The following is a 13484-nucleotide window of genomic DNA, read 5'->3' as shown; positions in this document are numbered from 1 at the left end:
TGCGAGATTGGTGCCGGGAAGACTTCTTCCCCTGATTTTACCAATGCATTTCATTCCTTCTGTTATTTTGACGGACGTGCTCAAATAATGCAACTAAAAAACGTCGCAACATCTGTTATTGTTTATAACGGCACTTCCCCTGGACAAGCTCACGGACGAAGTCATCGATTTTAAGCCGAGAGAGCGTCTCGTGTTTTAGCAGCGCCAACTAGGGCCAAGAGTACGTCTTAGCTACTCACGCATCACATTCGCTTGCACAACCCCCTTTTACAGGAGGGCACATTCACACATCTCATAGATAGAACAGATGAAGAACAACCATGCCTGAACCGGGACTCGAACTCAGGACACCCAGATCTACCCCACTGCCAGGAAGACGTTCTACCCCTCTGCCAGGACGCCGGCACCGCAACATCTTAACTTTGGAATCGAGTTTGAAATTTGTAATTAGAGTAAGAATATGCATAAGAATACTGCATAACATGCAGACAATTAAATGACAGTTCTTTCTGTCTTTGATTTCCAGTTTTTGAATAATCATTTTTATTCTTGCATTTATGAGTTCTTTCCTCCTTTTTTTTCGAAGTCTGGTAAAGACTCTCAATTTTATTTGTGTAATTCTAGTTTGATAATATACTTATTAGTTATCTGTCAGACTGATTGATTGGATTAATGCTTTAACGAAGCTATACAAAGGTTATTTTAAGGTGATATAGTCATTTTGAGCGTTAGTCGGTTGACAAGGTTAACCAAACACAGCCTGGCATTTCTTTTTTTTTGGAAATTCCTAGACGTATCATCAGGAGGAAGTTTGAGCTAAATGAGTACCAAGTCCTCATACACATCGAATTTATGGTGAGATTAAATTTCGATTCTATGACTCCTAAGGAGTCATAGAATCCGACTCAGAAGCTGAGACGTGGCCGCCAAATCACATTGGCATTTGTTGATTTTTAAAGCGTAAACGAAATACTTCTTTAAATAAAACTATTAATGAAAGCAATGTTTAAGAGTTGGCAGATGGAGTAACCTTAATCTTAACCGGATACTCCGGTCTGCCCGAAGGCACACAGAAAATGACCAGACCACTGCGACAGCAATACTGCAGGATCTAAGATTGAGTTCTAAGGGCTATCACCGGCCAAGGTACAACCCTTTCAGTGGGAAGTACGTCCCGTCATCGATAACAGGAGCCGACCCCTACCTTTTCATGTATAAACAGGGATGGCGAGAGCCAACCACCATCCTGGGATCTTCTTATACTGATTTCTGAACCGCCCCCCAGTGGGTGTGACAGATAGAGTAAAAAGCTCGAGATTAACAATTTTGGTGAAATAATGAAAATTATTTGAATTTTATTCAAGCGGTGGAAAATATAATTACAGTTTAGATAAAAATATTTATTTCAAAAATCTGTTAAATTTTTTAAAAAAAAAGTGGAAGCATTGGAACTGAAAGTTGATTTCTTAGTTTTTAAAATACTTTAAAAATCGTTGGTACAATAACTAGTATATTGGAGGAAATTTCGAAAATTGGTTGAAATAAAATTTAACTTTAAATAAAGATAAAATTTCGGAAATGCTCTTCAAAAAGCATATAAGTATTTTACAAAGAGTACAAAAGTCAAATTAATAATAGTAGTAATAAAAACAGAAACGAAATAAATGATCCTGTCCCTCACAAGATGGTCCCGTAGAATGTCAATTAACAAGCACGGATAAAATATTATTATTGTTATCTATAGAAGATATAAGGATTAATAAAACTTAAAGAATCACAAAATGATAAATTTTTTAAATTTTAATTTATTTTGATATCAATTGAACCCCTTCTCTATTATTAAGGTAAAGAAGTGTTAGTACTAAAGGTAAAAATGTGTTCATGGGATTTACAATAAATTTGTTATAAACGATTTCAATTTTTATTAGCTCTTTTATATATGTATTATCTTTTTGACGCTAAATCCGATCTTCCAGCACCAATCTAAAGTAAATAGGCTCCTAAAACCAACTATTCTTCGGCAGGCCAAAAAGAATCTTCGCTCCGAAACTGAACATTCCATCTAAGCCTTCCAAAAAAAGAATCCACTTTCGAAAATCCGTGAAAAGCCCCAAAAACTGAAAACCGCACCCACTGCGCATACGTCAGAGCCAGGCGACCTCTGATTGGTGGATCCTCAAGCCTTTACCACCGCAGCACAGTCTCACGAAAGGACGATACCTCAGTGCCCAACTGGACTTTGAATCCAGCTCTTGGTTATCTCCTAGGGAAGTGATGTTATCGACGACTCTCCAGTGACTTTTCTCTTGAAATATTGTAAGAAAGACTCCCTCACACTCAATGTTGGAACCGGACTAGTTGAGCGTTCACTTGGGTATGTATAATTCTCTTGAGTGTTTACTGAATTGTTTGTTCTTGATTTGTTTATGGTGAAATGTGTTTTATGAATGAAATCGTGAATACTATATTTTAATTGATTTGACTTCTCATTATCTGTGAATGCAAAATCGATGAAATGAAAAATATTTAACGCCGTGAATGTTCTTTTGAAGGTTAAATCTTAATGTTAATAAATGTTAAATTCATAAAAACATCTGAATAAATTTATTTTAACATTTTGAGGAAAAAGAAGTTCAGAGTTTATAATGGTTTTATTGATTGTATATATTAGAAAAGTTTATAAAGTTTAAAATATATCTCTGTCTTGAATATATCTATTTGGATATTGATTCAGAATAAAATATTTTAATTGTTTTAGTTTTTATATTTTATTTATTTTATGTTAATTCGTCCCGCTGTCATTTTTGATATAAATTGCTTAATTTGAAATGTTTAAAAATTGTTGTAACAAAATATAATTATTTAATATCTTGTTTAGTTATATGCATTACCAATACATCATATAGTTTTTAACTATTTTGTTTTATATAAAAATAGCTGTTGAAATAGATTTATATTTAGAAATGTTGCAGAAATTCGTTTTCTCTAATGTTAGAATGAATAAATGGTTTTTTTTTTTTAACTCAGACGATATTTGAAAGAATTCTAATTTCAACGATTCTTTAAATTACAAAACGAAAATTGTTTGAAATGAGGATAAAAAATAAATTCTATTTATCAAACAGACGATAAGTATTTAAAACAGAAAAGTTTTTTAAGAGTAAAAGACTTTAATGCATACATAAATAGTTTTATATTCTTTTTATTATCAATTGGCAACACAGAATATTGATTTTTATTGGTTTATATTTTATAATATCTATCGTTGCTAAAATTACGATGGATTTTTTGGACGAAATAATCTATTTGATAAATTTATTATTCTCGAATAAATATAAAAATATGAAAATGTCTTTAGAGGTTAAATATTATTTTTTATACCACTGAATACTCGCATAGGTTTGAAGTTCCTGTTATTCTTTGCAATTATTAAATATAATGATAAACAACATTGAATGAAAAAACTAATTTTTTTATGGATTTGAGATTTCAAACAGGTTAGATGTTTATTTAAGTAATATACATAAGTATACACAGTAATTTAAATTTACATCACTTTAAAGAATTTTAAGTCAATAGAGAAAATGAAATGATCCATACATTTTGTTATTTTGGTAAGAAAGATTTAAATAGTTTTACGTTTTAGGAAATGAAATGTTACAGTCCCAAGGTTATCTTTAAAATGTTTATATAATGATTATGTTTATATAAAATGTATAAATATTTTAGTATAATAACATAGTATATATATTTAGTATTATAAATAATGTATTACTAAAATATTTTATATTGAAATAAATTAATTATTTATAATTATTCACTTAATTATTCATATTATTCACTTATTTAGTTAACTGTAGAAATAAAAACCAGCAATATTCTAGAGAACGAAGAAACGTTAGTACCATTTAGTTATAAATTTTTCAATAAATGAAAAATCGAAACTTATACTTCTCTCTTACTTTTTATGTATCCTTTGTAAAAAAAAAATAGAGAAAATTTGGCTTGTTGCTCATTGTTTTGAATTGGAAAATATGAAGATTTTTAGAGATTGAATAATTTTCTTCAAAGAAACATTTTTAAAGGTAAAACATAATAAAATTAAGTTAAAAAAATGAAAATACTTTTGATTATTTTAAGCAATTCTTAGTCCAGTGGAATCTAAATGTAAAATATGAGCATAGTGTAACTTTTTTTAAAAAAATGATAAAATCTTTACTTTAAAATAACGACATATTTATATCATTAAGAGTTTCTGACGAGGACGTAAATGAATTTTTATGTTTAAAATATTAAAAGTTATTCAACATTAAAATTATTTTTCTAACGATACTTTATTAAATAAGAAAGGTTCTGTTACGGAATGTCATTAAAATTTTCATGACGTTTGTTTATTAAAACTGCTGTATTTATACATTTTAATGCTAACAAATGAATTTATATGGAAGTCAAGGAAAAAAAAAGAAATTCTACTTCATAAATTAGGATTCGGAGTTTTGTTTTGTAACTGTTTTCACTCGACATTCAGAACAAAACATAGCGGTAAAATAAAATAGATTATGAATTAAAAAAAATCCAAGATATTTTGTAATTGCTATGTTTTTCTAAAACAAATTACTTTTCCTATTGCAAAATTTAAATTATCTTTTGTTTCGAAGAACTGAGTTGATTAAATTAAATAAAATTTAATTTTGCTCTTTCAGAAATAATAATGAAATAAAAGGATAAAAATGACATTATTTTGAAAGTTTTCGATTTTTGTATTTGGCAACAAAGTTAAAAAATACAATTCATAATTAATTCATAGTTTACTGAAGAATAGAAAGACTGTCGATGCCGCGCTGTTTCATAATTAATATAAGTATAGAATATATACGATTGGATGATTATCATTATTTTTTAAGATGATGTTTATCTATCTAAGAATATAAGCTTAGTTAGGTTCTTGACAAGCAGGACCTAAATATGCAATTTATTACAATTAAACAGTATGGAAATTGTAGCGAATAATTACAAATATTCAGTAGAAAAGATTGTATTATCTGTCATAATTTTTTTTACTATGATTAGAATGCTGAGCGATCTTCGAAATAACTAGCCTATTATTTGACTTACGGTTATAAAAGAATTCAAATACAAAAATGTAAACAAAAGTGCACATCCAAGTTTTTCAGTTCAATACAAATGCCTTTTTTTAAAGTGATGCTTTAAACTACAACCAATTTTTATACAGCGTGTTACAAAAAAAGTGTAGTCATTTTGAATGATTATTACCAAACAATTATTAACATATATAAAAATTATATAACTCAGATGAATTAAAGTGAATTATTAACATATATAAAAATTTTATAGTTCAGATGAATTAAAGTGAATTATTATTAACATATATAAAAATTTTATTGTTCAGATGAATTAAAGCGAATTATTAACAAATATAAAAAAATTTATAGCTCAAATAAATTAAAGCGAATATAGAATTTAGTTTTTTTTTTATTATCAAAAAGTGTTTGGACTATTGAACATTATTGTTTAGTTTAATTATATTTGCATTCCACTTCGAAGCAACATGAGGATAATATTTTGGAGACGTGATTAGATGGCGGGGATGATATCTGGTCCAGCATCTTCTTTCTGTTTCCGTGCCGTATTAATAAGAGAGTATTTGGCCTTGATGAGTTTGGCAAATATAAGGTCTGCGTAACCGTTTACGTAGGATCTTCGGTGGAATTGGGTTTCGAGTTTGGAGCCTTCCACCCCGAGGCTCATTGCCGAATTCTGATAACATTTCGAATCTTTTATCTTTAAAATTTTGACTAATTTTAAATTAATTAAAATATAATTAAAATTTTGCAAAACCCTTTCTTAGGGAGAACTTGGAACCCCAAAAATGCGTACAGACCAAATTTGGCAGTTCCTACGAACAGACCATATGTGATATTAAAATTATGTATAATTTTATTGGTATAATCATTGACTACACTTTGATCCATTTATACACTTCTTACTTACTAATACTTTGTCTTAAATATAAATTTAAAACTAATAAGTTTGTATATGCTTTATAAAATGCAAGAAATTGAGAACTAATTTCTTCAGAGCTTATTTAGTTGGTAGTACAAGAAATCATTCATGAAATTCAATTGGAATAAAAAAATCAAAGGATATCACATAAAGAGAGGATTTGGCTTATTTTTTTATTGCCATTGAATTTCATGAATGAAATTCAATGGCGATAAAAAAGTCAAAGGGAAGAACTGATAGGTGTCTTTTTTATTTTTTGTATTTAATTTCATCACAGTTCTGCTATGAAAGCTTTCATTAAAAGAATAATAATAAAATTTATAATAAAGAAGCACAAATTTATACACGATACCTTTACTTATATTATTTTAAACTTACCATATGTAGTAAAGTATGCTGTATGATATAGTATAATACTGTCTGATATTATAAGATACTTTATAATATTATTTGAATTGTGAATGTCGGATTACGACATAAAATATTTTATAATATTTCTATATTTTTGGAGGTGTTACTAAAATCCTAAGCACATTTTATATTGAACTGATATATAAACATGAAAATTAAATTCAAAATTAATCAAAATTTTAAATTCTGAACAATACTGATGAATATTTTAAATTTTTTCATATAAAACAGATCATTAATGTATTCTTTTAAGGGAAAAAAGTCTTTTTCCACGAGTAGAATGGGACATTTGTATTTCCAATAGTTAATTTTATTATTTATTCATCAATAAGACCAAGTTTTTATTTAATTCATATATATGTTTATTTATATAAATTGGTTTTAGTTGTATTAAATTTGTGTTAGAGATATCTTTGGGAAATATTCGTCCGTAAACAACTATGACTTTCAATATTTCATGAAACTGCCAGCAATTTTAAAAATAAAACTCAACAAGAAAAAATGTAATCCTCTTTTCAAAAGTTTTATTATTTATTTGAATATCATTCCATTGTATAGCTTTAGTATTGTTTCTAAAAGAATTATTAAGGAATTTTTTCAAGACCTGACCTTTTTCGACATGAAGAACATACATATAATTAACGTTAATTGAAATAAAAGTGAGTACTTAAATTTATAACTGTAGTCATTTTTTTTTGCTAAATTAATAAAAAATCAATATGTTATCATTTTATTTAACTTAAATAACTGGAAAAAATTTACTTCATTTACCAAAAAAATTACAAACAAAACTTTATTTATCGCCTTCGTTTATATAATTAATCAATTTTCAAACGAGGGTAAATAAAATTTTAACCTATTCCTTAAAGAAATACACTTTTAAGCGACACCATTAAATAATATTTAAACAATTTAAAATAAAAATAAATAATAATTGTCATTAAATTAAATTACAATTTAAAATAAATTATTAAAAATTTGAAACTTTAAGAATTTTAAGGAAACAATACGAATATTAATATTAATAAAATAATCATTATTAAAAATAATGAGGACATTTCTTTTTAAGGTTATTGCTTTGCCGCAGTTTTGAAAAATATATTTATGGAAAAATCGTATAGAACGCACGAAAATTATTTAATTAATAATTTTCGTAATTAAAAATTAATTTAATATTAATACAAAGAGATAATGAATGATTATTTTGCTTCCTTTTATTTTCAATTTTACCAAAATCGATCTTTCATTCTAATTTTTTGTCACCAAAATCTAATATTAATGAAAAATCGAAAATTCAGGAAAATTTTGTACAGCATGGAAATCCATGCAGGACTGTGGAATTTCTTCAAATTTTGTTCGCAAATAATATGAAGGTTGAAGAAGGTTTTAGCCATTTTTTTTAGGTTTCATGACATTTTTAACTACTTTTATTGATTACAAACTATATTTCCATATATAAAAAATTTTTTTTTCTTTAGTGTTATCATTCTCATTATAAAAAATATTATATTTATTTTAAACATTTATCTCCAATTTGCCATTCGGAAAGTTTTTATTAAATGTTGTAACATTCTTAAAAGAATAATTTACAGAAAAAAAAAGTTTTCGGTAGTAATCGTTTGGTACAGTCTATAATTTTTCAAAAATTATGAAATGAAAAAAGGAATTGATATTCTCATTTTAATTAAAAATTAGACTGCAGACGGTAAGATTTTTGTGTTTTATAATATATCATACGAAAATAGATTTTACTTTACGAATATTTGACAATTTTTCAAAAATTTTTTAAAACAAATAAAAAAAAAGAATAAATAAATAATTTTTTTTTGTTTGCTTTTCGTTATTTTTACTTGCTTTCAAACGATTTTTAAACTGCATATCCGATATGTGATAAATGATTTCTTTTATTCGGAAATTTTATTTACAATCATAAAGTGAAGATTTTGTAATCATGAAATAAATAATTTTTTGTAAATAAAGAATAAGAGGATAAAGGATTTTTTTTTTGTGCCAGCTAGTATATAACAGCTATTTAAAAAAAATTAATTACTGGACTCGAAAGACTATCCATTAAAGGTAAGTCTATGGATTTGTTTTAAATAACTTTTATCGAACAATATATTTTCATTTAAAAGAAAATCTGAAATATTCCATGTGTCTTAGTTTTTGAGCAAAATTGAAAAAGAGATTTATAACTAGGATTTATTCTTTATATTAAAATGTTTTTGTCCAAAGGTTTAATATTCCAGCATATTCAGGTTATTAAAAAATGTTTCAGATAATTTTAAAAATCCTGCTGCTAGAACATATATACCATTTAAAAGAAAATATTTAACTGTTTCAGGAATAGGAAAATTTGTAACGATTCCTACGGATTTATGTTATTTCTTTAATGCTGTTTTCTTTCTTTATTACTCCTACCTTTTTCAATATAAATAGTGTCTAAAATTTTTAAATAAAAATTCTTAAAATACTTCCTTTATAATTTACTTTATTTCGAAAGACAGGTATATATTCTAAATTCAATAGTAAATCCATACTTTAGATCTCAACCTCCAAATCGTTGCTTAATGCGTTCGCATGCTAATGTAAATATTTCGCTCTGGTTGATTTCATTTAAAATTTGACACGAGTTTAGACTTTCGGTATTAAAAACACCTGCCAAATTTCACTTGTCTATTTCCTTCTTGTTTTTAAGACAATTCTAAACATAATTTTAAAAAATGAGATATTTTTTTCCTGTTTAGGGGGTCTGAAACGCGTGATTCATAAAAATTTTAAGATATAATTTTTTGATGATTAAAATAGTTTCTGTTTGCATAATTTGCAAACGAGAAAGTGAATAAAATAATAATAATAAAAAAAAAGATGTCAGCCAGTTTAATGTTACTAGCATGTTCAGAATTCAACTTAGAATATAGTTAAAAGAGAAGTGAAAAGTAATAACGTTTTGTCTTCATTGCACAAGGTGCAACAACGAAGTTCTTGTTTCTTATTTTATTTTTTGTTGAGAAACCTGTGTTTATAAATCATGTGAGAAGTCAAACAGCTACGAGTTTATCCTAAATATAGATGAAACATGGATATTTTTGTTTGCAAACCATACGGTTAGAGTCTGCTAGACATGTTTATCTAGTTAGAAAGGATGGGTTTAAATAATCTAAAGCGATAAGCATGTCCTCTCTTAGCAAGAAAGCTGTTATGTAGGAAAACATTGTAATTGTTTTCTAAGAAAAATGCGTTTGCATTCATGTCTCGAATGTTTGAGTTATGATAAGTCGGATAATTAATAAACAGCAAAGTAACTTATGTCATGTGGAACTGTTCCCATTTGTAGTTGACCGAGATAATAATGTCTTATATTTATTTGCATGATAGTACTTTTAAGTGCTAGTAATAGTGATAGTGTTGTGAGGGTTTTTTTGACATGAGGTCCACAATAGGATATGTGCCAAACGCTAGGTTGAATGGACGATAAAAAATTAAACTACTTCAAAAGAAAAATCGTGCACGCAAAATGGTAAAAGAACAGCTTATAAAGGATTTAGTATTTGTAAATTATGAAATTTTACAAACATGTGTAAAACTCATACAAAATACTCTATAGGGAAGATCGTTTGGATCTGCAGCTATAAAATTCTATATTGATTATTTTTAAAAAGAAAGTTTCCCTTAAAGAAGGATTTTTCAAAATTATAATTAGATTTTTAATTGATTGAAAGTTATTAATGTCTTCTGTTATTAACTTAAAAGCATTTCATAGCACCCAAATACCTTATGTACCACTTTAAAACTAAATCAATAAATAAATATGTATGAGCGTTTCACCGATACCTATTTTATGTTTCTCGTTAAAATTTTTCTTAATTTCAGTATGACTTTTAAAATATTTTAAACTTTATTTTATAGAAACATTTATAATTATTTTGTTACTATATATACTTTATTACTATATACACTTTTTGTGTGCACATTACAGATACACAAAAGACTAAATTTTAAAATAACATAAAAATAAACAAATCAAGTCTAAAACATTTTAACACAACTATGTTTCCTTTTAGGAGTTTGAATTTTCTTTAATTTTTTTAATAGAATATAATTTAATACTATTCTTGATTTGAAGAAGTAAAAGGCAGACGCAATAGACTTGTTCTTATATAAAATAACAACAGTATATTATTAGTTTACAAAAATTGAGCCTTTAAAAGATATTACTTCAACTGTTCATTAAGGTGTATGTACACACTTGAAACTTCGAAAATCGTTCAAAATTTCGAATATTTTTTCATTGCTTAATAATGTTCGCTGATCCTTTAGCTTTCAAACGATACGAAAATGTTGTGAACATTCGAAATATTTCTCGAGTTATAATTATTTTTCTTGAGGTGCTTCCATTAAAAACTCTAGTTACGATTTTTTTAAAACTCATTTTATGAAGAATGATACTTTTCTACTATGTTGCTTCATTTAAACAATCATAACTCAATAAGAAATTAACCAAATACACTTATTTATATATCAAAATAATCTGTATGAAATAGCGGATGTTTTGTGCCTCAATCAAAGTTATATTTATAGAAATAAATTTTCAATAGTTATTTAAAAGTTAAAATGACAGAAAAAATCTCGCTTTTTCTATTCATTGTTGATGAAAAAATTAAAAAAAAAACTATATACTTTTATAACTTGATTGAGGCAGACAACATGATGGCTAATATAAGGCATCATTTCCAATTAGGAATGAGCATCTGTATAAATTAGAATTTAAGATATCATATTTAAAAAATATGCTAATTAGCTCATTAAATATTATTTAATTAATTAATAATTGGTGTAATATGTTTTTTTCTCACTAAAATGAGTTTAAACATATATTAATGACCTACTGTGAAAAAACTGGATTTTTAAAGTTAAAATTAAAAAAAAATTTTCTAGTGTGTACGTACACCTTAATCAGTTTTCATAAATTTAATATCGGACTTCTAAAAATTGTATCCCTACTAATAATAAAGATGAATGTATATTGACATTCTACTATTTGACATTCAGCTACTAAATTTGCAGCATCATACTTTGAAGGCTGGGAGTGTGCATCATAGATAGAATTTTTCGAAATCTTAGTTAGAATGTTAATTTAAAAATATTACGCTACTATTGACGTTTTTAACCGATAATTTTAGAAAATATTACAGCACAAAAATTATTTTTTCATCCTCTTAAAATTCAGAAAATTATCTTTTTAATTACATCAGTTTTTTTTTGCTCTATGGTCTTTTTCTTTTATGATTAATTTTAAAATATACTAAACATATTTTACAGCAATATATTTCTTTGTTGGAAGGAAAATCCAATTTATCTTATTAATATATGCACCAATACATCATTTTGGGGTGGTTTTTTTGCATTAATTATCATCAAGCTATTAAGATTCAATTTATTTTTCTATGTGAAGGGTAGATTTCAAGATAAATAGATATGCTTTTATTCAAATTCTTTAAATTTTGCTGTACGTACAATTAAAATTTAACTTCAGAATTATATAACATAAGTTATTTAAAAATGAATTCATATCTTAATCCTACTGCTCTTTCTCAAGATATTACTGTATGTATAAAAATATAGAGAGAAAATGAGGGAAATGCATAGCACAAAGAACCGAAAATTAAGACTTGTAAAAGAGTACGAATTAAAATGTCTATCAAAAAATTTCAAAGATATTTTGTTGAAGAAGCCATTAAGACTGAGTTATACAAAATCTTTATTTGAAATTTTTATCAATTATTAATCCTAACGAACCAATTGATCGTCAAAGGCGGCTAGTCTTATAATAAAATAGAATATGAAATAAATAAACAATAAACTAAAACCAGCGAATATGTTCTCTCATCTTTCTGGTGGTATTAAGCAACATAATGTAACACATTTTGAGTATAGCTTTGCTTTATAGGAAAGAAAATCAAATATGTATTTTGAATAATTTTCCGTTGATTTATTTAAATCGAAATTTTGATATGGGTCACAATTTGTTGTAAGGATTACATCATAAACCATATTTATCTCATTACATTTTTACTTATTAAATTGTTTGATACAAGATTCAAAGGGAAAAGATATCAAAATCTTTCTCAGATGGAAAAAATACTGATGACATCCCTTATGAATCTCTTTATTCGTTGGATTTTATATGTAATAAAAATCAGATTAAGTATTCAACAAATGAAACAAAAATAAAACCATAAAAGGTTTTCTGTAGATAATTTTAATTATATAAATCTAATTTATTCCCCTGTTTACTAAATATAACTCATCAAAAATAAAAATATCCTATCGCAACATTAAACGTTCTAACTGTCTTTGACAATCCGACTTTTATAGGAAAATTAATAAGTATTTTAATTCCAATATTTTTTTCGGTATTTTAAAAATCTGTCATGGCAACCGTATGACGTATTCGCGCATCGATTTATGCGTTTCATTTCCTGTTTTTTTTATTAATCATTTTCTAACCAGAAATTCTGAATACCCTCTACGTATTTCACTTTCATATTACAGTGGAAACTCTTGGGAAGACAATTGACTTTTCAGCATTTTCATTCCTCTGTTACTTGATGACGGTTTTGAATCACTTAATCACGAAATACTCGCCAACTCTCCAAGCCAAGGAAAGCAAATAAAGTACTTGGACCCTCTTCAGTCGTCATCATCCGAAACAAACCAGCGCAAGGCTGACTCTTCTTTCGCCAAGGGGATACTTTGGCAGTAATTACTGAAAAGCTTGATGAAGTCGAGTGAAGTGGCGCTGGGACATTTTATCCTCCCGTTATTAAAACTAGGATATCTCATTTGTAGTCGCTATTAGCAGAAGATTACTTATCTAGACAGTGAGTCGAAATATATATGCTTCATTTGTCCCTTTTGTGGAGTGCCCCTTTGTCGACATTGGCGCAGTTGCACACGATTATACCAGAATGGTTTAGTTGATAGAGGAGAGGGGATATAAATAGATGGATGCAGATTTTACCTAGTTAATATATTTTAAAATGCTT

General features: G+C 26.8%; 1 protein-coding gene across 1 annotated transcript in view; it reads left to right on the top strand.

The window, feature by feature from the left end:
• Nucleotides 1-2237: 2237 nt before the first annotated feature.
• LOC129969601 (sodium/potassium/calcium exchanger 2-like) overlaps nt 2238-13484 on the top strand; it is a 380277-nt gene continuing 369030 nt past the window's right edge. The window contains exon 1 of the mRNA XM_056084242.1: nt 2238-2374. The gene's annotated coding sequence lies outside the window, so the exon portion shown is untranslated. The remainder of the gene's footprint in view (nt 2375-13484) is intronic.

Source organism: Argiope bruennichi, chromosome 5 (assembly GCF_947563725.1).
Source record: "Argiope bruennichi chromosome 5, qqArgBrue1.1, whole genome shotgun sequence".
Classification (NCBI taxonomy): domain Eukaryota; kingdom Metazoa; phylum Arthropoda; class Arachnida; order Araneae; family Araneidae; genus Argiope; species Argiope bruennichi.
The sequence above is the reverse complement of the archived record's forward strand: the minus strand, read 5'-3'. Positions and strand labels throughout refer to the sequence as shown.